This window comes from Rattus norvegicus, chromosome 8 (genome assembly GCF_036323735.1).
Source record: "Rattus norvegicus strain BN/NHsdMcwi chromosome 8, GRCr8, whole genome shotgun sequence".
Lineage (NCBI taxonomy): Eukaryota > Metazoa > Chordata > Mammalia > Rodentia > Muridae > Rattus > Rattus norvegicus.
In genome coordinates, this window is record NC_086026.1 from 87,604,840 (window position 1) to 87,626,775 (window position 21,936).

General features: G+C 41.4%; 1 long non-coding RNA gene across 1 annotated transcript in view; it reads left to right on the top strand.

Annotated features, from left to right (window-relative positions):
• LOC134480076 (uncharacterized) overlaps positions 1-21,012 on the top strand; it is a 28,362-nt gene extending 7,350 nt beyond the window's left edge. The window contains exon 2 of the long non-coding RNA XR_010054222.1: positions 20,298-21,012. This is a non-coding gene — a long non-coding RNA (uncharacterized LOC134480076). The remainder of the gene's footprint in view (positions 1-20,297) is intronic.
• Positions 21,013-21,936: the final 924 nt, after the last annotated feature.

The window sequence follows — 21,936 nt, forward strand, 5'->3', positions numbered from 1 at the left end:
AGCAGAATACATGAAGCACAGTGAGGAGGCAATAGGTGGTGAGAATACAGAGATAAGGAGGTGGCATTCTTTTAGCAAGGCTTTATAAAACAATGCAAGGCCCGTAGATTCCCTCAGAGTTCAATACCCAAAAGCCACTGGAACTTTGAGAGTTCTATCTGATCTCAGCTGTAAAGGATATATAGACAATGAACTATAGACCTCAGGCCTGAAGGCCAGAAAATAAGATGTCTTGCTCTACCCCACTCTTTACTTTTTACTTTTTTACTCTACTTGCTTCGACAACTTTCGATTTCTCATTTGTTCTTAGATGTCACCTATTCCATTGATAAATTGTTAAATAGATGATATATATTTTAACATATTTTAATATGTTATTTCAATCAACACTAGTGAACCTTATCAAAGCATTTGCAAGGTCCCACACTACATTTGACTCAAATGTTACTGAGGCATTCTCCCTGTCTTTAAGAAGGTACTAGTAGTTCACTGAGGAAGATGTTATACCCATAACTAAGACCCAACAGATAGTGCCCAGCTCTATAAAAGAGTTAAAATAAAGTTCTGTCTGTGAGAAGTTCAAAAGAATGAATGATAACCAACTCCCAGATGGCCAAACTACGGATGAATGTTTTGTGATGGTTTTTCTTGGTTGTTGACTCTGGATGGATTTAGGAGGACGTTTCCAGGAAAAACTTCCCAAGAATGGATGGTACCTTCTGTGAGTAGCCTAGCTATAAAGAGGTCCAGTAATGGCTGCCAGCACACTGGAAAAGCTGAGAACTATAACTAACTAGCCACTCAGTAAACAATGTTCCAGTCATTTTAGAAATTAGGAGAACCATAACCAGCCAGTCGGTCAACAAGGCTCTACACCTCCACAGTCCCAGTCGGACACAAGGCCATGGAGGATTCCTCGAGAGCCTTCGGTGGCCAGCAGTCTTCCCAAAGAGCCCTTTTCGTCCGCGCAGCTTTATTGTAAGCCTTGTGCAGCACTTAGCTCTTTCTTGCCAGGGTCTGACCTAGTTCAGCTTCCTGCGGTGAGTAGAACTGACCTTATCGGCTCTCTTCACACTGTCATAAGGGTAAATTGCATCTCTGTATCAGGAAGACTAGATGCCAGTGCTGCGGTTGAGACCAGAGGGTTATGAGAGAGATAGCAGATAAGACCTTACCAGAGAAGACAGATCAGAGGTAGGTGCGAATGAGAATAACAGACAACCCCCTTCTTCTTCCAAGTCTCATGGTTCTGTCTTTTATTTACATCTGGGCAGATCACAGTCTGGAGGCATGTGCGGGGGCGCTGTAGCCCTTCGGTGATTTGAGGCTTATTATGAATCTGCATTTAATATTAAAAGCAAAGTTGAAATGAAACTTGTTCGGCCATAAGAGAGGCTGCTTCATCTGTGGAGATTTTGCAGTAATTGGACTCTCTTCCTGAGTATCCTTTCATTTCCACCCGTGTTAGTCAGTGTCATACGGAGACAGGAAGGACAGGATGAATCTTATACATGGATGTATTAGGTGGGCTTGCGTGATTTAGTCAGTGCTGGCCTCTATCCCCCCTGATTCAAATATGCAATTCACCCATAGGATTGTGGTTCTATCACCCTTAGCATAGAGATGATAAAATTTGAGTCCATCTGCCTCAGGGAGTTGAGATAGGCCAGTGGTGTGCATAGTGGGAACTTAGGCTGTTTGAATGCTTGTAACCAACTGACAGCTTAAAAAGTATCTCTGACTGCAGAAATATTTGATTTCTGGTTTGGCTGTTTGTTTTTCAAAACAGAGTTTCTCTGTGTAGATCAAGCTGGCCCCAAACTCAGTGATCCACCACCCTCTGCTTCCCAAGTGCTAGGATTAAAGGCATGTGCCACCACTAGGCTGAAATATTTGAGTTTGAAACAAGTAGCTGAACAACTGTATAGTGTATGTTTGTTCAAAGAAAAATGTGGGGTTAGTGCAGCCATGATTCAGTAACAGACTGGACACCTATTGATAGAGTTCGCCCTTAGAATTCATGAGAAGATGATGCTCACAAACTCCAGCAACTCCATGATTCTGCCAGGAAAAGTTTAAGCCGGGCATGGTGATGCACGCCTGTAAGCCTAGCAACTGTGGGGGCTAAGGGAGGAGGACCATGACATGTAGCCTGCCTAGGCTATGTGGTAAGTTTCAGGCTAGCCTGCTCTGCAGAGTTAAATGCTGTTTCAAAGGAACAAAATGATGTTTTAAGTTACTTCTCTCTACTTTTTTTTTAAATAATGGCTTTTTTTTATCAAGCCTTGGTCACCTTCCTTTTTTTTTTAAATTTATTTATTTATTTCATGTATATGATTATACTGTCTTCAGACACACCAGAAGAGAGCATCTCGGATCCCATTACAGATGTCTGTGAGCCACCATGTGGTTGCTGGGAATTGAACTCAGGACCTCTGGAAGAGCAGTCAGTGCTCTTAACCACTGAGCCATCTCTCCAGCCCTTCTCTCTACTTTCAACACAATAGACATGTTTTACTCTTTTTTAAGTCAGGTGTGTGTATGACTCCATTGAGCTTAGGATCAGGTAGGAAAAGCATTACGATTCTGTCTCCTTTGGCTCGACAGGAAATCCTCCACTTTTTGTTTGAAGAACTCAAATTGACTAGCGAGTCCAGGGCAGGGCTTTACATCATCAGACTCTGGTGCTTAACTTCTGCCGCCAGTCTGACTTGACTGGAATCTCCTAAATTATGCCCCTCTGGGCAGATCTATGAGGTATTATCAGAAAGAGGCAACTATGAAGTGGGTAGGACCACCCCGTGCATATGAGTCCCAGGTCAAATAGAAAGAAAGTAGGGAAAGCCAGATGTGTGCCAGCATTCATCTCTCTCTGGTTCGTGATTCTCCTATATGTAAGCAACTCCATGTCCCTGCCACTACAGCTGAGCACAGCTCCTGTTGCCATGGCTACCAGGTGGGCTGCATCTTTTTAAACCATAAGCCCAAATAAATCATTCTTTCCTTAGGTTGCTTCTGTGAAGCATTCTGCCCAAAGCAGAAAAGTGGTACACGATGGGTTTAGAGGGCAAAACGAAAAGTTGTTCTTACATTTAGGAGATGGGAACAATACATGGGTATTTCTGTTTCAGTTCAGTAGGCAGATGGGTTTACTATATAGTCTGAGTGGAATACGTAGACATTGAGGTGAAATAGTAGATAGAATGTGCTATTGTCACAAATCCACTTGCATAGACTGTCGAATTAGAAGGGGACCATTTAACTCTAGGCAAGAACTAGAGGTGAAGCAGGCATTTCCAAATGCCATGTGTTCTAGGTGAAGAGAACCGCACAGGCAAGAACACCGAATCCTGCCTTCCATCATCCATTCAACAACTGTTGAATAAACAGCTCACCTGGGGCTCAAAGGCAGTCACTGCTGAGATGAGCTGAAGATTACAATCATGTTCCTACCTTCAGGGGACGGGCTCAGGACAGAGCTCAGTCTGATTACGCAGTGCCTACTGTGAAATAAGCTCATATTGAGTATGTCCTAGAATAGGGTTCATGGCCCCATCACAAAGCAGTCTATTGATTAGCATCTTCAATCTAGTTCACCGATATTTTTTTTCATAATTCATAAGGCTGTTTTCTCTGGCCACTCTTGCAGGTCTGAGCCATCAGCACATTTGTTCTCTAGGACCAGCTACTCGAATCCGAGCCAAGCTTTGTGGGCCGATGAATGGTCTGACCAGAGCCACCTGAGGGCAGGTTAATGGGTGCTCTTGGCTCGGAGTAAATACCATTTTCATCTGGCAGCTGGGGCACTAGGTCCTTTGGGGATAAAAGAGGACAATGACCTGTTTAGCCTTCAGCAACTGAAGATTAGTGAAGGCAAACAGAATCACATGCCTCTCACTCTGACTCACTTCTGGTTTGCGTTCATGCTCCGTGTTCAATAACCATTACCCTTAGGTTGCCGCTGCCACGGCTCTCCCTTGGCCTAGGTCTGCATTGTGTATTTCATTTATTTGTTTGTTTGTTTAATGTATGTGAGTACACTGTCACTGTCTTCAGACACACCAGAAGAGGCATGGTTTCCCATTACAGATGGTTTCGAGCTGCCATGTGGTTGCCGGGAATTAAACTTAGGACCTCTGGTAGAGCAGCAGCCAGTGCTCTTAACTGCGGAGCCATCTCTCCAGCCTGCTTGATCTGTATCAGAGCACTGGAAATGGAGCGGCAGAGGGAACAGATGGGTACACCTCGAGGTCCTGAAAGATCAAGACTCAGGAAACTAGTGAGGACTGCTGTCTTTCCAAGATGGTGCTCTGGACTGCATCCTTCTGAGGAGAGCATGGGACCTCACTCAGCAGAAGATGGAGGAGCAAGAGGACCACACTTTCTCAGTCAGACCATTTCACAATCCCTTCATGAACTTGAGCCCCTTACCCTCATGAACTCCCCAAAGGCACTACCTTCAAGCTCTGTTGCACTGGAGACCTGTTCTCTGTGTGTGGATTTGAACCCACATTTAGGTCACAGCAGGCAGAGTACTTCCTACCAATATGACAAACTATAATTAAGAGTGTGGACTTTGAACAAGGCATATGTGGGTCTCATTTTCAAGACTACAATGAAGGTAAATTTGGAACTTGAGTCGTTGAGCTCCTTTCAATAAAGGAGGCTGAGGGCAGGAGATCCCAGGGAGGGAAGGTTACTAAAGTTCTATGCATAGTTAAGAGGTGCCAGGTAGGTCTTTGTGCACATGTTAATGAAGGATAAAGGTTTAGGGGGAAGAAAAGTAGGTCCTCAGATAAGTCCCACTAGACAGGAAAGAATCTTCATGTAATTCAGTGTGTGTCCAATTTCCACACCAGGCACTATCCGTCAGTTTTTGTTTCAACTGGTCAGAACCAGTAAGTTGAAGTACAACCTGACCTTTAAGTATTTCTGATACAAGGGCTGTCTTAAGCAGGAAGTACCCATTTCATGGGAGGAAATTATTTAATTCCTGCCTGGCATTAGAACGCTGGTACGTGACATACCCATAGCTTTTAATACTTGTTACTAAATATTCCTGAACTTGTGCTCTCACACAACCCCAGGAATTTTACTCCTGAATCTCCCATCGCCCTCTCTGTCTCTCTTCTTTTCTCCCTCCCTCCTGATTGATTTTTTTAAGATTTATTTATTTATTTATTTTATGTGAATACACCGTTGCTCTCTTAGGACACACCAGAAGAGGGCATCAGATCCCATTCTAGATGGTCATGAGCCACCACATGGCTGCTGGGAATTGAATTCAGGACCTCTGGGAAAGCAGCCTATGCTCGTAACCACTGAGCCACCTCTCCAGCCCCCTAAATGAATCTTTTCAGTGTTCTAGAACTTTCATAGTACAAAGTCTTCTCTTTGATTTAGTAAAGGCAAAGATGGACTAAAAGATTTATAATTATTCTGAAAATCAGCCAGCCATCTAAAATATGAAATTCAAGCTCTATAAACATCCCCTACTGTATAGCAACAAAACTTCAAGTTGATTTTAAAAAGCATCAATGTAAAGAGTGAAATTATAAACCTGTTTCTGTGGTTTGGATGTGGCTTGGATATGAGAATTAAAAGTGTCCAAGTGTGGCCCCTCAGTGTGGCAGTGTGACAGGTGGCAGGGTCTTTAACATGTAGGGTGTATTACTGCAGGCGTTAACCTCAGAGGAGGTTAATGGTTGTCCCATATAATGAGTTCTCCTGAATGCGAGCTGTCATAAAAATACCCAGGCCAGTCCTTCCTTACCCTGCCTTACTGCCTCACCATGTTGCCTTTCTCTCCCTCATGACTTGCACAATGATACTGATGCTATATTGTGGGCCAGTCCAGCAGCCTCACTAAAGCCAAACATATACTTACCTGATTCTGGACTTTCTGTCTCTAAAAACACGAACTAAATAAACTTCTTTTCTTCATAGAGTACCCAGATTTTTGTTATAGGAACAGAAAGCAAACTATTAAATGCTCTCTAAGACATCGTGAGAGGATTACTTAATAAATGCAGTGTGTGTTACAAGCTCTCAGTAGAGAACTACCTCTCCAACTGTAGTACAAAAGTCAGGACCCACAGACAAAAGCGGTCAGTAAGTTTGAAGATGGGAAAGATGAGCATTTCTGCAAGGCAAACACCACCACTAACAGATATAACCTGGGACTGTCTGCCCAGGAGTGCCACTGGCCCTCTGCTGTCAACCAACAACCAACAAATGCAGTATAGACACAGCCCAGTTGGATGGAGACAATTCTCCAACTGAGGCTCCCCCTTCCCTGATGTCTCTAGTTTGTTTCAAGCAAACAGGGAGAAGTTTACTTGCGAATTAGATTGGAAACAAAAAAAAGTCATTTTTTTCTCATATTAAAAAGATACCTCTGACTGTTCCTCATCCTATAACTCCTCCCCCATCTCCAAGAGGATGTCCCTAATAACCCCCACTCCCACCCCACCAGGCCTCCCCACTGCCTGGGGCCCCAAGTCTCTCGAAGGTTAGGTGGATCTTCTCTCACTGAGACCAGGCAGTCCTGTGCTGTATAATATGTTAGGGGCCTCATTCGGGGGGGGGGGGGGGAGGGAGGAAATAACAACTGGACTGTAAAAAACAAATTAAAGAGTAATAAAATAAAAAAGACAAAACAAGATAATTATTAATAAAGAAATTAGCAAAAGAAAAAAAGATACCTATAAAGTACTGGTAAAAACTATAAAATCTGCTCTCAAGAATGACAAATCTAGCCATTTTGGTGGCAGATAGCTTTTATCTCAGCACTTTGGAGGCAGAGGAAGGCAAATTTCAAGTTCAAGTTTAAGGCCAGCCTGGTTTATAGCCTGATCCTCAGAGTGAGTTCCAGGACAGCTAGGGCTACACAGAGAAACTGTATCCTGAACAAACAAATAAACAAAGAATTCCAAAATTCCAAATGCTGGCAGTCCTCATTAAGGATATAGAACTGACTCTTAAGTACTAAGACATCTCAATCTCACTAAAAGGAATGTAAATTGAAATGATATTGGGCCTATTTCCAACTTATCAGAATAGTGAAGTCAAAAGACCGATGAGTCTGAATTGATCAGGCAGTTCCGTACTGCTAAGGGAATGTAATAGACATACATTTGGTGAAGAGTTATTACCAAAGTCTAACTGCCCATACACTTTCATTAACAAATTCTACATCTAGAAATTGATTCCGTATGTTACACTGATACAGTTCCAAAATGATACAGACATAAGGTTGTTCATTTGCTTATAAATGAAAAGAAACCCAGCCCAGTAGGAGACAAATGAACACTGCACGTCTGTGCTCCGCGTGGCTTTGTGTCAGTTCCCACAGTAGCTCACACGTCCATCGTTACTGTATCTGTTACAGTGTGATCGGGGCACTACGTACTTTGTCCATATTTGATGCCAACTTAGTTGACAACTGTGTTTCTGGCATGCCCACCCACAAGTCACTCCTTTTGTCTATTTTCTGAAGCAGGCCTATTTCTTGAAGCAGCAAAAACACTAAGATTAAGCTGTGCTGGTTGGTTTTTGTCAACTTGACAGAAACAAAAGGCATTGGGGATGAGAGAACCTCAAATGAGTGGTTACTTCTATCAGACTGGCCTGTGGGCGTGTCTGTGGTGCCTTTTCTTGACGGCTGATGGATGGAGGAGGGTCTAGCCCTCGGTGGGTAGTAGCACCCCTGGACAGATGGTCCTGGGTTATGTAAGAAAGCACATTGAACGTGAGCCTGGAACAAGCCAGGAAACAGCATTCCTCTATGGTCTGCTTCAGTTTCTGACCCCAGGTATCTGGCTTAAGTCACTGTCTTGGTTTCCCTGGATGTTGGACTGTGATGTGGAAGTGAAGCCAAATAAACCCTTTTCTTCCCAAGTTGCTTTTGGTCATAATATTTATCACAGCGATAGGCAGCAAAATAGGGCACAGATCAATCAATCACCTACAGTGGCCTGTGAGCGTTCGAGTAAAAGACAGAATTGCTTGTCTCTTACTGTACAAACAAACAAAACAATATCAATAACAACAACAACATCAACAACAACAAAACCCAGAAATCAGAGTCAATGAAGTAAGCACATCAAAAGCTAGATGCGCACACCAGTGAGCCAAGGATGCCCAACAAGGAATGCCATTGAAAGAAGTTAAAATTTCTCCTGCAGTAGATGCACACATTAAATAAACCATATAGGTTCTATATAATATGTAGAAAGTTCTAGTATTCAAGTCAGCCACAAGAGTCCTGAAAGCCAATGCCCAGACTCGTATAAGGCCTTAACTCTTGTCATTTCTATGAAACTAAGGAAGGGAAGGATACTACTGAAGAGAGGTTGTTGGTTCAGGCTCTGTGAGCCCCCACGGGCCCAGGTTAGTTGACTCTGTGGGTCTTCTTGTGGTGTCATAATGTTGAAGAATGAAGCTGTCTCTGTAACCTGAGGTACAAGGTCAAACATTCCCCATTAAGATGTAAGCTGCAGTGTGCTGCCTAAGGTGATGGCACTAAATCAACAGGTCTTTTCGAGTGGAAATAGACCAGTGTCTGTGGAAGAGGATGCCTTCTGGGCTTTTCCAAACTGCTGAGAAGTCAAATGCCGAACTTCAAAGGGCTAAAGGATAGATTGGGCTTTCTTGTCGGTGGCTAATGTTGTTGGTGACTTTAAGTTGATGCCAAAGCTCATTCAGAAAATCCTAGGTCTATGTGAATGACTCTAAATCTACTCTGTCTACATCCTGTAAGCAGAACAACGAAGTTTGGGTGGCAATGGATGTATTCACAACATGACTCACAGGGTATTTTAAGCCTACTGCTAAGTCATATTCTTAAAAACAAAACAAAACAAAACAAAACAAAAGGTAATTACTATTCAACAGTAGTACATATGCTCGACCGTGATCTGGCATGAGCTATACCACAAGGTCAGGGCTGTTTTTAAGCCTGCTAACAAGTACCCATTCAATAATAATATTATGATTGACCACCTGCCTTAAGGCTACTCCCGCCATAGACGTTGATCCACCAAATCAACAACTGGAGGAAATAAACTGAAACACTTCTGAGAAAGGGTTGCCAGTTCTGGAGAATATGAGTTAGGACAGGAGTTATCATTAATTACAACACCAAAGACCATTTGGAAGAAGACGATTTCAACCTCTGAGCAGTTGAAGGCTTCAGTGGAGGAAGAAACAGCAGAAATGGAATGAGAGCGGAAACTAGACATGGAGTGTGGTGACGCACCTGAGCAGAGGTCACCTCACACTAAAAGCTTAAGAAGGATGGCATTGCCTCTTGCAGAGCTGCTTCTGGAAGAGCAAATCCCAGCTAGGAAATCTGTTCATCACAGTGATGCATGCTCGAAGCAGTGTCGAAACAGCATCACATTTCATAGTTTTCACATTTCATAAAATACTACTTAATTTTGGTGGACAAAGCAATGATGGGGGGCAGCATACTGTTAAATAATACTTTAAATGTGGCCAAGCATAGAGACATGGAGTCTTTTGTGAAGAAAGGACCAGTTGGTGTCACATACCTAGGTGTTACAATGAACTTGCCACAGCCCTTGAAACCTACAACTACCACAGTGCTCAGTCACTAACCACGGGCACATGGGCAAAACCCTTCCCCAGCAAAGACTTACATCATTTGTTGAGATCTCAGGTGATCACTAACATTGTTAGCAATATGTCAGAAGCTATCTAGAAAAGGCTATGGAAAGCAGGTGAGTTTTCTGGAGATGGCCAACCATTTTGCATGGCTGAGATGGGTGTACTTGAGATATAGGGTCCTCAGAGACTTCATCCCAGGACTGCTTCTTAACTGATGTGGCCTTCCTGTCACTATGACAGAGCCTAATGATTCCAGGGCACCAGCTCACACTCTTGGGCAGCTCTCCTGCAGAATCAATATGAAGATGTACTTTCATGTAGTAATGCAGTGTAGACAAATTGATGGTTTCAAAATTCATAATAATGGTCTCGTAGAACTCTGAGATTGATACGAGTAATCTCAAGCCGCTTATAGAACAAAAGCTGCAAATGGAGCCCTGTAAACTTTCGTATGTCGTGGGCTAATTACACTGAGAAAAGAAAATAGGCTTGGAACAAATTTACAATCTAAGAAAATATTCCTTCTACGTTAGGAATGAGGCCACTAGCTGGCAACTAATGATCATAAACTGAATGGACAATTTATTGGAAGTATAAGGACATAAGATAAAATACTGACTAATTTATTTATACAAGACTTCAAAATAATAAGACACCAAGCAGGTGATTTGCCTCTTTACAAAACGATGCTAAATCGCAACATAAAAACATTGCTTTAAACTTAATAAAGAACTTATGGAGTCATAAAATACCTAATGAATGTTTAGTCACTTACTAGTTTTAATGGAAATACATGTAAACAATTCTGCTGTAACTCCTTAAACTTTACCAATCTATGATATGAACTATTGCCTTAAACTTACTATGAACTTATAAAATATAAGAGTGCTTAGAAAACCATGTGATCAATTTTCCCGCTGTAATGGTTCTACTTGATAGTTGTACGAAGTAACTTTTTAGAGATAAAAAAAGAACAATAAAATGGCAATCTAGCCATTATCTATGTGTGCCTGACTTCTTTCCTTTCCTTTCCTTTCCTTTCCTTTCCTTTCCTTTCCTTTCCTTTCCTTTCCTTTCCTTTCCTTTCCTTTTCTCTCTGGTTCATAAAGAATTAAAGAACTCCAAGCCTCTTGCCTGGCCTGGCCAAGAGGTCTGATTCAAAGAGAAAAGAACCCAAGTAACTAAGTTTCTTTTCCCCTGCTTCTGTTAGCAGCATTGACAGAAGCCAACAGCTTTTGGCCCTGAATAGCAAGAAGGAGCTAAATTGCCAAAAGTAAACAGCTTTTGGTCCCAATCACCACCAATTTTATATGCCCCCTCCTACTTTGTTGTCTTCCTTGGGGAACAAGATAGCCCCTGGCAGCAATAAAATATTTTAAATAAAATATGAACACTGTTAGGCATGATATTACCACATACTTAATATGGAGGAGTGTTGTATAAACATGACTGAGGAACCAAACAGGTCTCACCTTATTGAGAAATTCATATTGTTGCCATGGTCTGGCACTGAATTCACAGCATCTTTAAGACATGCGCGTACTTTTAAATTCAAGACCCCACTTCTGAGCAACTGTATTGTAAGATGTGACTTAAAAGGAGAAATTGATTAAAATTCCTCTGACCAAGGGTTCATACTTATAAAGAACCCAAAGTAAGAGTCTCTATAAATAAAAACATATATCCTTTGTCTCTGACCTAGGATTAAACTCTTAAAATACAAGTAATTCCTTTTGAAAACTTACGTCTGAAGAAACAAGGCTCACATGTTCTTTTGCACTCTGATACACTATTCAGAATTAAGAAACATCGATGTTGGCCAGTGAGATGGCGCACTGGGTTAAGGTGCTGTCACTGAGCCTGAAAACCGAGTTCAATTCATGGCAAAAAAAAAAAAAAAAAAGACTCCTACAAGATGTCCTCTGACCTTTGCAAGTACACTGTGGCATAGACTTGTGACCACCCCTGGCATATACACACAAATAAATAAATATTAAAAAAAAACTTTAAAAGAAAAAGAGAAAGAGCCTAGAGGGGTGGCTCTATGGTTAAGAGCAGATTGCTGCTCTTCCAGAGAATCTGGGTTCAATTCCCAGAACCCATATTAGGCGGCTCAAAACTCCCTCTAACTTCAGTTCTAGGGGATCCAGCACCCTCTCCTGAATCCCATGGACACAGACAGAGACACACACAGACACACAAAAATAAATCTTTTTTATCTTTAAGAAAAGAAATGTTTATACTGCCAAAGGCCAGCTTTGACAGGTTGGGTACTGAGGGGGATGTATAGAGGCAGCCTGTGATTAATCACTCAGCAGAGTTTTCCTCTGAGAGAGAAAAACTTAATTCTCTGGGGCCAGCAACCCCCCCAACACACACACACACACACACACACACACACACACACACACACACACACACACACACGGTGGATGAAGCAAGGCTCCAACAACTTTGTTTTTTTTTTCTCCCATAGCTTACATCCCCCAGCAGAATCTCTCAAACAGTATAAGAACTACAATGAAATTGCATTCTATTTTTCTTTAAGTGAATGGTTACACTAAGTACAAGTAAAAAAACAGTATTTTCTCCCAAACCCTCACACAATTAAACATTTTGTGTGTTACAGGTGAACAAAGAAAGTATTCCCAAGAACCCAAGTACATTCTGTTTAAGTAACGCGTCATAAGTTAACGAAGTCTTAGCAAGCAAGGTGTTTTTCTTGGCCAGTTCTTTAATTGGCAGGCTGCAATGTGCAATTACAAAGAAAGGATTAATCATTTTTATTATTTATCTTAAAAAGTAATCATAAAAAATTAAAGAATCACAAATTTAAATTTTTATATTTAAAAAACCCAGTCATTTCTACTTTAAATCCTAAGAGTGCACATCTACTCATTTACAATTTTTTTAATTAAATCATACCAGGAAGCCAAGGGCAAAAATGGGTATAAAAAAATTAATCATTGTCTTGATCAAGAGCCCAGCTCTAGCAAGAAAGGCAGGTCAGCTAGTCTTAGTCAGGATGTCATTGTTCTTGTTCCTTGACCTAAACAAGAAAAAAAAAATCCCTCATACAATTATCAAGAGTAAGCCTTTCTGAACTCATAAATTTTCCCAAATTTTTTTACATCAAAGCCAATGACAAAAACATCTTAGCCTAACTTAACTAACAATATGCATCTCTGAATTCTTTCTGAAGGTGGTAGCTGAGTGAGTAATCTACTCCTGCAGTAACACTTGGAGAAGATCAATCACTGTGACTGTAAGTGAGAATGACACTGCCCAGTGAGGGGCTGGAAACCCCCTTAGGGCTCTCATACAGCCCATAGATTATGAGGAATGAGATGATCTTGACAATGAGCAGAGTGAAACTCCGTAACCGCATGAAGTCCTCAGGACACATAGTCCCTGGGCTCTACCTCTCCTAGGCACACCCATTACAATTGTGCTAAACAGTGGAAAACCCTCCATGAGTTCTGAAGCTGTTTTCTGTTCCTCCTGCATGGACCCCAACATAACACAGTAGGAAGAACACAGCCCAGAGGACAGTCACCATGTATGCCAGATGTCAGTAAGAAAAGTGACTTCTTGTGTTAATGTTGGTTCTCTAGCTCAGCCATGATGATATCTCTGCTTTCTGGGAGAGCCTCAGCTTGTTCCAATTCTGCCTAACTTGGTATGTGTGAATTTGGGGTTGAGGATTATGGATCTCTTTGATCATCAGTTGGTCTAGGACAGTGGTTCTCAACCTTCCTAAGGCTGTGACCCTTTAATACAGTTCTTTATGTTGTGGTGACCCTCAACCATAAAAGTATTTCATTGCTGCTTCATAACTGTAATGTTGCCACTGTTATGAATGTAATGTAAATACCTGATATTCAGGATGTCTGATATTCTACTCCAAAGGATCACGATCCACAGGTTGAAAACCACTGGTCTAGGGCTTGATGTGTATCATAGGTGGATACAATATACTTACTCATCTTAAAACTACTCAGTGAGGCCCTCTCACAGCACCAGCATCTCACCATGGCTTGTGCTTTTATAGGGCATTTCCATGCAGATGTGGTGGGAAAGATCACTGGATAGCAGACAGCTGAAGGAGGTGATTTAATCACAGAGGACAGGAAGAGATCCTTGGAAACTAGAAGTGTGAGATGCTGTGGAGGAAGAGGATTAATGTGGAAGGGAAGAAGGTTTGTCCGTACTTTTTACTGCTAAGAGAAGGGAGAAGACAAGTGTGAAGCCAAAGAGATTTAACAGTAAGTGTCCGAGGCAGAGAAAACCACAAAATGGTGTCAGCAACCAGATTCAGCGATCATGTAGCTAAGTGAACGCCAACTCGGGGTGAGCATGGAGCTCTGAGTCCAGTGTTCGACACTGGACAATGCACAAGAGTGTTTGCAACTGAGTCACACCTGTTGCACAAGTGCTGTGCTAAGGATGTGTGCCTCTACTCCTTATAGACGCTTCTAACTGAGGCCAGGCTACTGGAGCTCCACGAAGCCACCAGTACTCTGGGTCATTATGAAGGCCACTTTTCCTCATTATATCTACCTGCAGTAAATGTTTAGTGTACAAGAGTCACTTCTCATGATTGCATGCTTTCCTCTACTCTTGCTCCTACCACATAATGTGCCTTTGTTCTATTTGGATGTGGCAGCAAATGCAATTTGGTAGGTTGCTTTAGAGCAGTTCATCGTCAACTGTTGCTTAATGCCTGCTACTAAGCCTCCAGGAAAATCTTAAGTTCTAAGCTATTTTGAAGGTGGTACATCACAAAGGGCAGGTGAATGATAAGAGGCTGGGACAAGTTATTGTCCCCTGTTTAATTCTCAGTACATTCTTGTAGGATTCTAAATATTTCTATGAAAAGAAAATATTCCTCATTCTCTTCAGACACTTTAATAATCTTCTTTTCCACGGAAAACAAATTTCCATTGCTTACATACTATATTTTGATTTGTTAGACATATTTTCATTTTAGGTCAATGCTTGTTTTTGTTTTGTTTTACCCTGGTTGGTTTACGGAACTCAGCTTCACATAATCTTCTGCATGATGTCCTCCAAATTGTAATGCCCCCAAATTAACCTGTAAGCCTCACCTTCCCAAGGACCAGGTAACATCCTGGAATTCTGGGAGTTGTAGTTTTTAGGAGTTAACAAGGTCTCTGGGAAAGGAGAGTGGACTATGGACTTGTGTTTATAAACCTGTGCAACATGTGTCTCCAGGCCACTTGCCAGAGACCAGCACCAAAGTGGTAATCTTTTTTGTTCTTGGTTCTCCTTGAGGCAGCAGAGGATAAGACTTACTATATACTTAGGATGGCTGTATAATAATATGTTTACTTATCTAAATCTAAGTTACTTTGTTAGTGTAACTGACCTGCCTTCTGTATTTCTCTGAGTCCAGAAACTGCAGTCTCTGGCTTAGACTCTGCACTTTATCCTAAATCAGCAGGAGATTAAGTAAAGGCTCAATTGCGTTAATTGCTATAGCCTTGTCACATTTGTCCAAATGCCTCTTGCTTGTTAAGCTAGGGGGAAGTTTGGAGCAATAAACATCTATTGAGCCAGGAGAAGAGAGTAACATTTGCAGAAGAAAAATTTTTTATGTAAGCAAATATGCATAAACTCACATAAATTCATATAAAGATTCACACATGCACATTTATACATTTCCTTTTATACATTTCCTTCAAACCAGTTGGGTTAAGCTTGTATACATTCTCATAATTACATACTTACACACACACACACACACACACACACACACACACACACACATCTATACTGACATATGCATTTGGAGCAAAAGACCAAGCACTGGTGCAGAAAGAACTCAACTCATTCTGGATGAAAAATGGGCTCCAATCTTTATTACATAGAGAAAGAAAAAGCTTCTACCCTTTTAATGCTAAATGAATTAAACTCAAGTTTGGAAGAAGAAAGCTTGTTCCTTTGATAAGACTAAGACTGCCTCGTTATTAAGAAAAGACCTGTTCTATCCCATGGTAAGGAAAAACCTGCCTGCTCCTTCTGCTCTCTGCAGCTTCTTCTTTTTTCCCCTTTCCCTCTGTATTCTGCACATTGCTCTCTTAGTATTTTGTTACCTTATAGTTTCTAAGTTATTCCACTCTGCATTCTCCTTCTAATCTTGTTTTCTCCTCCTGCTCTGAAGTCACAATAATGTTCTTACTTTCAATGCCTTTTCTCCAATGCTATGCCTTTATTCTAAGTTCTTCTCGAGTTCAGTTCTGTCTAATACATATGCTGTCTAAAACCTTCTCCTTGAGCTCAGTTCTGTCTCGTCTCTTTGTCCTCGGCACTTATACATCTTTCAGAATACATATTCACATGGTAAAAAAAAGTTCATCACAAGTTTACACATTAATTCAAACCATAAATTGAATAAGAAGTTTACCACAGTGAATGTTTACATCCATATCCATTAGGAGTAATTATCTGGCTAGACATTCATCACCTGTCACAGCTCCATGGGTTCATGGAGAGTTAAGAAACATAACTAAGTTATTAGTGAAGTTTTGTATAAATAAGCCCAGTCAATATTTTTATCTTCTGCCCTAGCACATATAATAAATAGCAAATCCCTTTTTATGACCTTTTGTTGGTGGTTTAACAACCTTTTTGAATGTGCCCTCAGTAGTAGAAGCAATTAACTGGTGACACTTGGATACTTGGTAGAGTTCTCATTGCAGTTTTTGACTATCAGAAAGGATCTAATAGCAGTTCCACTGTAAAAGAACTTAATACATACTGATATAATTTTAGAATTCTTATAGGATCATCATTAAGAATCAAGAAGTCATCCATTTGACTATATAGCATCACTACAAGACAATATATCTTTATTGTCCTGCAGAAATCTACTCAAAAGGGTGGGCTAATACATAGCGATTGTTATAAATATTTACTAATAACAGGAAAAGCATATTAATAGCAGTAATCTTTCCTAAAGTTGTTTTCTCCTGGGCCTTGCCTATGGGGGCAAATCTGTTGTGGATTATTTATTAATCCAGTGCAGACATATCTCAGAAAGATCACCTGCTAGTTTTTAGCTTGTCCTATGGTGGCTCCTGACACACCTGGAGTCTGAATGTTGCCCAGAGTCTTCAGATTAAGTCACAAAATGAGCTTCCTATGAACTGATCCTGAGTTGTCAGGGTATCCAGCTTATCCTGAATCATCCAATTTTCCACAGGCCACAGTCTCGTTCCTGATTCTGCAGGCAGACTGCTCCATCAGAAGAAGCTAGACTTCCCACAATTGTTACCAATTAGGACACTCCATTAGTGTACTTCTGTTGTTCAGTATGTGAGGATGGATTTGAAATGAAATAGGCTACAATTAACCACCAGCGTGCAGACCGATGGCCTGAAAGCATTGAAGGTGTTCGGGCTTTGAAACTGGGTTATGCTATCAGCAAGAAATCGCAGAATGTTCCTGAAAAGCCTAAAACATCTTTTCTAGGAAGTACACATTACCTCTCTTCTGTAGTTCAGGACCACCCCTCATGTCCACAGCTAGGCAGGCAAACAGCCAAGACAGTCTCTTCAGACTTCTATCTTCTGCGGAAAATGGCTCCGCAGACTCCTTGTGCTATTTTGGGAACATTAAGCTGAGTGAAATCTGGTATCATCTAACAGGTTAATGATCCAAATTCTTAAACGAGCCACACTAATGTATCCCAGAAGAGATGTTTCAGTCATCCAACATCTGAAAATGAGGGCACTAGGAAAGATGCTGAACGTGCGAGAAGCTTGCACCCCTCACTCAGAAGCCCATGCTCTGCCTACATAAGGGGAAGAGAGTATAACAGGGTCTTTTATACTTCTGATACCCAGGTCTGCAACACATGTATGTATGTGACAGGGTTGTCTCTCTGCTTTATGTGGAATGCAATATGCTGTAGATTAAGCTTTAACTTTTAAGTTATCGCCCATTTCTCTCTTAGCTTAATTAAGTTTACTGCATTATGACTAGCTTGCCCTTGCCAACTGTGTTAATGACTTCAGTTGTGCCTATCTGCTCCCTCAAATTCCATTCAGAGTCCTGGCATGCTCGCACATAACCCTTCTACACTAGCTCCTTAGGCATGACATCATTCATGTTCAGGCTTTCTCAGGGGTACTGTTTAATCTTTGACTGGAAAAAAAATTTGATCTAACGATAGTGTTCTCCGAAACAGGCTTTGGTGTTTATCCCAGAGTTGCTATCAATAGTTTAATGAATTTTAAAACCTCACAAATGTCATTCCATTCTGGAAAAATGTGTGTCCACTAATAGGCGCTGTGATCAGGCATTGCTGAGTCTCATAAGGGAAGGAAATCCTATCTCATAAACACAGTAGAGTCCAGACCACCTGAGGTTAAGCAGGGACTTGAAAGTTGAGGGGAAAAATGGCCCTGAAAGAGTGCTTGTTCTGGTCTTATTGTGTGGGAGGCAGAATACTGAAATGATACCCTAGTAACCGTCCTTCCCTCCTGAACAAGACTCTGACCTTGGAGTGCAGATAGGACCCAAGTATATACTCAGTATTATACAAGATATAGACAATGCAATTATTATACATGCAAGATATTAATGGTGCCAATTAGGTTCCCTTAGATGCTACAGCTGAATTTGTTTTATAACTATGTTTGAAAATAATATGAAGTTATCTCAACTGTTTCATACCTTAGTATCTTGGAGTATGTATAGATTACTGTATAATGCACAATATTACACAGTAACTTCTCATCTCAAAGCTGTGTACAGCTTAGCAGAAGGAGTCTCCTTTTCCCTCTACAGCCTATAGCAGCCATATCTTACTCTCTGTCATTGTGAATCTCAGAGTTCTGGGTAACTCGTGTAAGTGGAAGCAGTAACCATGGCTTATTGGTGTTAATTTACCCTGAAGTTTCACATACTTGTTATAGAACAAGGAACTAACCCCTCCTTAGAATGACATTTGCCTAGGTCCTAGGCCATTCTAATTGTTAGAGCTAGTCCACTGGCTGACCAAACTCAAGACTAATGAACATTTTCTTTCTTTCACTTACTTATTTGGGGGAAGACTCTTTCTAGTTATAAGTAGGTAATATGAATACATAGTTCACAGTGAAATAGATATATCAACAAAATCTTCCTATTATTACTGTTTTCCTCTGTTCTTGTTCTCGCCCGCTTTGCCTTCTTCTTCCCTGGAGAACGTCCGCTGTCAACATCTCCATGTTCTTCCCAGTGGTTTTAAAATGCAAGTGCATGAAAAAAACTGCTAATGGCGCTCATTACCCTGTGTTCTCATCTTAACTCTTTTAGAATGCTCAGTTGCAGAACTGGATGCTAGGAATTAAAACCATATTCCCCTGGATCCTTTAGACTGGGTGCAAGTAGGTAGGATATACCTAGGTGTGTGTGTGTGTGTGTGTGTGTGTGTGTGTGTGTGTGTGTGTGTGTGTATGTGTGTGTGTATCTGTGTCTGTGTGAGAAGGGGGAGGGGAAGGGAGGGGGGGAGACAGAGGTTTGGATACCTGTCTGCCATGACAATTGTATTCTACTTCCTTTGGGAGGAATTCTTTGTCCACTGCTGTGTACACAGCGTAGCTGACCTGTGAACTTTAGGGTTTCTCCTGTCTTCATCTCTGATCTGGTCATAAGAGCGCTGGGGATATAGGCACTCACTGCTTTGTCAGACTTTATAAGGGACCAGGAGATCAGAACTCAGGCTCACAGAGCTGTGTAGCTGCTGATCCATCTCTAGAATAGCCCAAGTCACTACTCTGGACATTCACTTTGTACATTACCACTGACCTCAAAACCAAATACCCATATAAATTTTGAGAAAATAAGATACATTTTTTTTTTTGCAAATAATGAAACATTGCACATTTCGCCATTACACAGCTCTGCATTGGTTTCTGGCTTCAATGTATCTGTCCATTTTTGTGCTGTCCAGGAGGACAGGAGCAGAAAGCACACCAGAAACAGGATCATTTATAAAGATTTAGACAGGATTTGGAGAAACTGGTAAAAGATAGTAGTGAAGTCCAGGGCTAGCAACTAGGGGAGCCTCCCACACCCTCATAGCTAAACACGTAAGTTAGATGGACTCCTTACCAGAAGCCAGATGTCTGCTTGTACAGATCATGATGACCCAACAGCAGCAGAGTATCTTACAATAAAACACAGGGCTGCCTCTTCTTTGTCTCTCTCTGGTCTCCCAGTGATACCTCATACTGGCTCAATGTAGTCAGAAGCCAGACAGTGAGGGAACTTTGGTGCTGGGATCCACCAAGTTGGTCTCTCACAGCCCAGGACAGGATAAAAAAATGTGCAGAATGAGTCTGAAGTGAAAAGCAGACACCTTCTTTCTATGCTAACATCACTTTTGCCCTTAGTTAGAATAAGAAACTGTGGTGGTTTAAACAGGAATGGCTCCCATAGATTTATGTGTTTGAATGCTTGGCCCATGGGGAGTGGCACCATTTGGAAGTGTGATCTTGTTGGAGTGGGTGTGGCCTAGTTGGAGTGGGTGTGGCCTAGTTGGAGTGGGTGTGGCCTAGTTGGAGTGGGTGTGGCCTTGTTGGAGTGGGTGTAGCCTTGTTGGAGGAAGTGTGTCATTGTCGGGGAAGGCTTTGAGGTCTCCTATTTTCTCTATCCAGAATGGAACACAGTCTCCTTCTACTGCCTGAGGATCAAGATGTAGAATTATTGGCTCCTCCAACACGATGTCTGCCTGGCAGCTGCCATGCTCCTGCTCTGATGATAATGGACTGAACCTCTGAAAATATAAGCCAGCTGAAATTAAATGTTTTCTTTTCTAAGACTTGCTGTGGTCACTTCACAGCAATAGAACCCTAGCTAAGACAGGACCTATGTACCCAACGCAGAGAACATGTAGTCTCAGTGATTACTTTCACACTGTAAGACATTCGATCTCATTCCAAAGCATTCATTACATCACTGTTCATTTAACATAAAATGGAGACCTGAGAATGTGATGAATACTTATCAAATCCCAACCGCTTCTTTTTCAAATGGACTTTCAGAGTCTTAAATTCATATGGAAATACAGAAGACTCCAGATAGCATCACTTTGAAAATCAAAAGTCCTGAGAAGAAGAACGAAAATTGAGTACTCCGATTTTCTGGTTTTAAAGGCACTGAAAAACAATAGTGATGGAGAAGCTTGTGGTCCCAGCCTAGGATGCGGATATAAAACAACAGAACTGAGAGGCTAGAAGTGAACCTCGGGGCTGGGGATTTAGCTCAGTGGTAGAGCGCTTACCTAGGAAGCGCAAGGCCCTGGGTTCGGTCCCCAGCTCCGAAAAAAAGAACCAAAAAAAAAAAAAAAAAAAAAAAAAAAAGAAGTGAACCTCATGTATGTTTGTTTGATTTTTGACAAAGGTGCCAAGATCACAAGAAAAGAATTATTCTTTCAGCATATGGTTTTATGAAAGGGGGGATGAATATACCTAACTCATACCACGTGGAAAAATTAACTCAAAACGGATCAAAAGCTGAAGAAGGGCGAAGGCTATGAAATCCTCAGAGGGAGTGTAGTCGTAGGACTTCCTCGTGTGCTGTGATTCGGCAAAGGTTTCTTAGCTATAAGAAAAAAAAGCCACAATGACCAGGGGACACGCATAAATTGCTTGGACCCTCTAAAAGTAAAACATCAGTGTGGCTAAAGGACCATTAAGAAAATGACCATTCTATCCATGCAAAGGAGGCAATACAGGACAATCATATCTCTAATGTGGATGCAATGTCAGAATGTGTAAAGATTTCTCACAGTGCAACGATAAAAAGACAAACCACAATGCAGGAGAAGGGTTTGAGCAGACACATCTTCAAAGAAGCTAGGCAAGTGGCCGAAAGCACACAAGAAGATGCTCTGTCACCATCAGATAAGTAAGAAGCAGACAACACAGACCTGATGCTTATTACCTGCTAGGATAGTTCTAAGGCACAGTAACCAGTACAGAAGAGGACACGAAGACGTTGGCGCCATCCTAGGTGTGCTAGACATGTAAAGTCGATCCTCTGGTCAGGAAGAAGCTTGGAGCACCCTGAAGATACTAAACACAGACTACTACATAAACCGGCAACTCTATTTCAGGACAGACAGGTCTGTTTTTTTCTTTAAAAGAAAGAAACAAGCATTCACTCAAAAACAGGTTCATAGTAGCATTATTCATTATTCATAGCAGCTAGAAGGAGAAACAAGCCCAGTGGGAAAACTTAAGCAATTAACCAACAAAAGCATGCTGTATTCAAAAATAGAATATTAGATAGCCA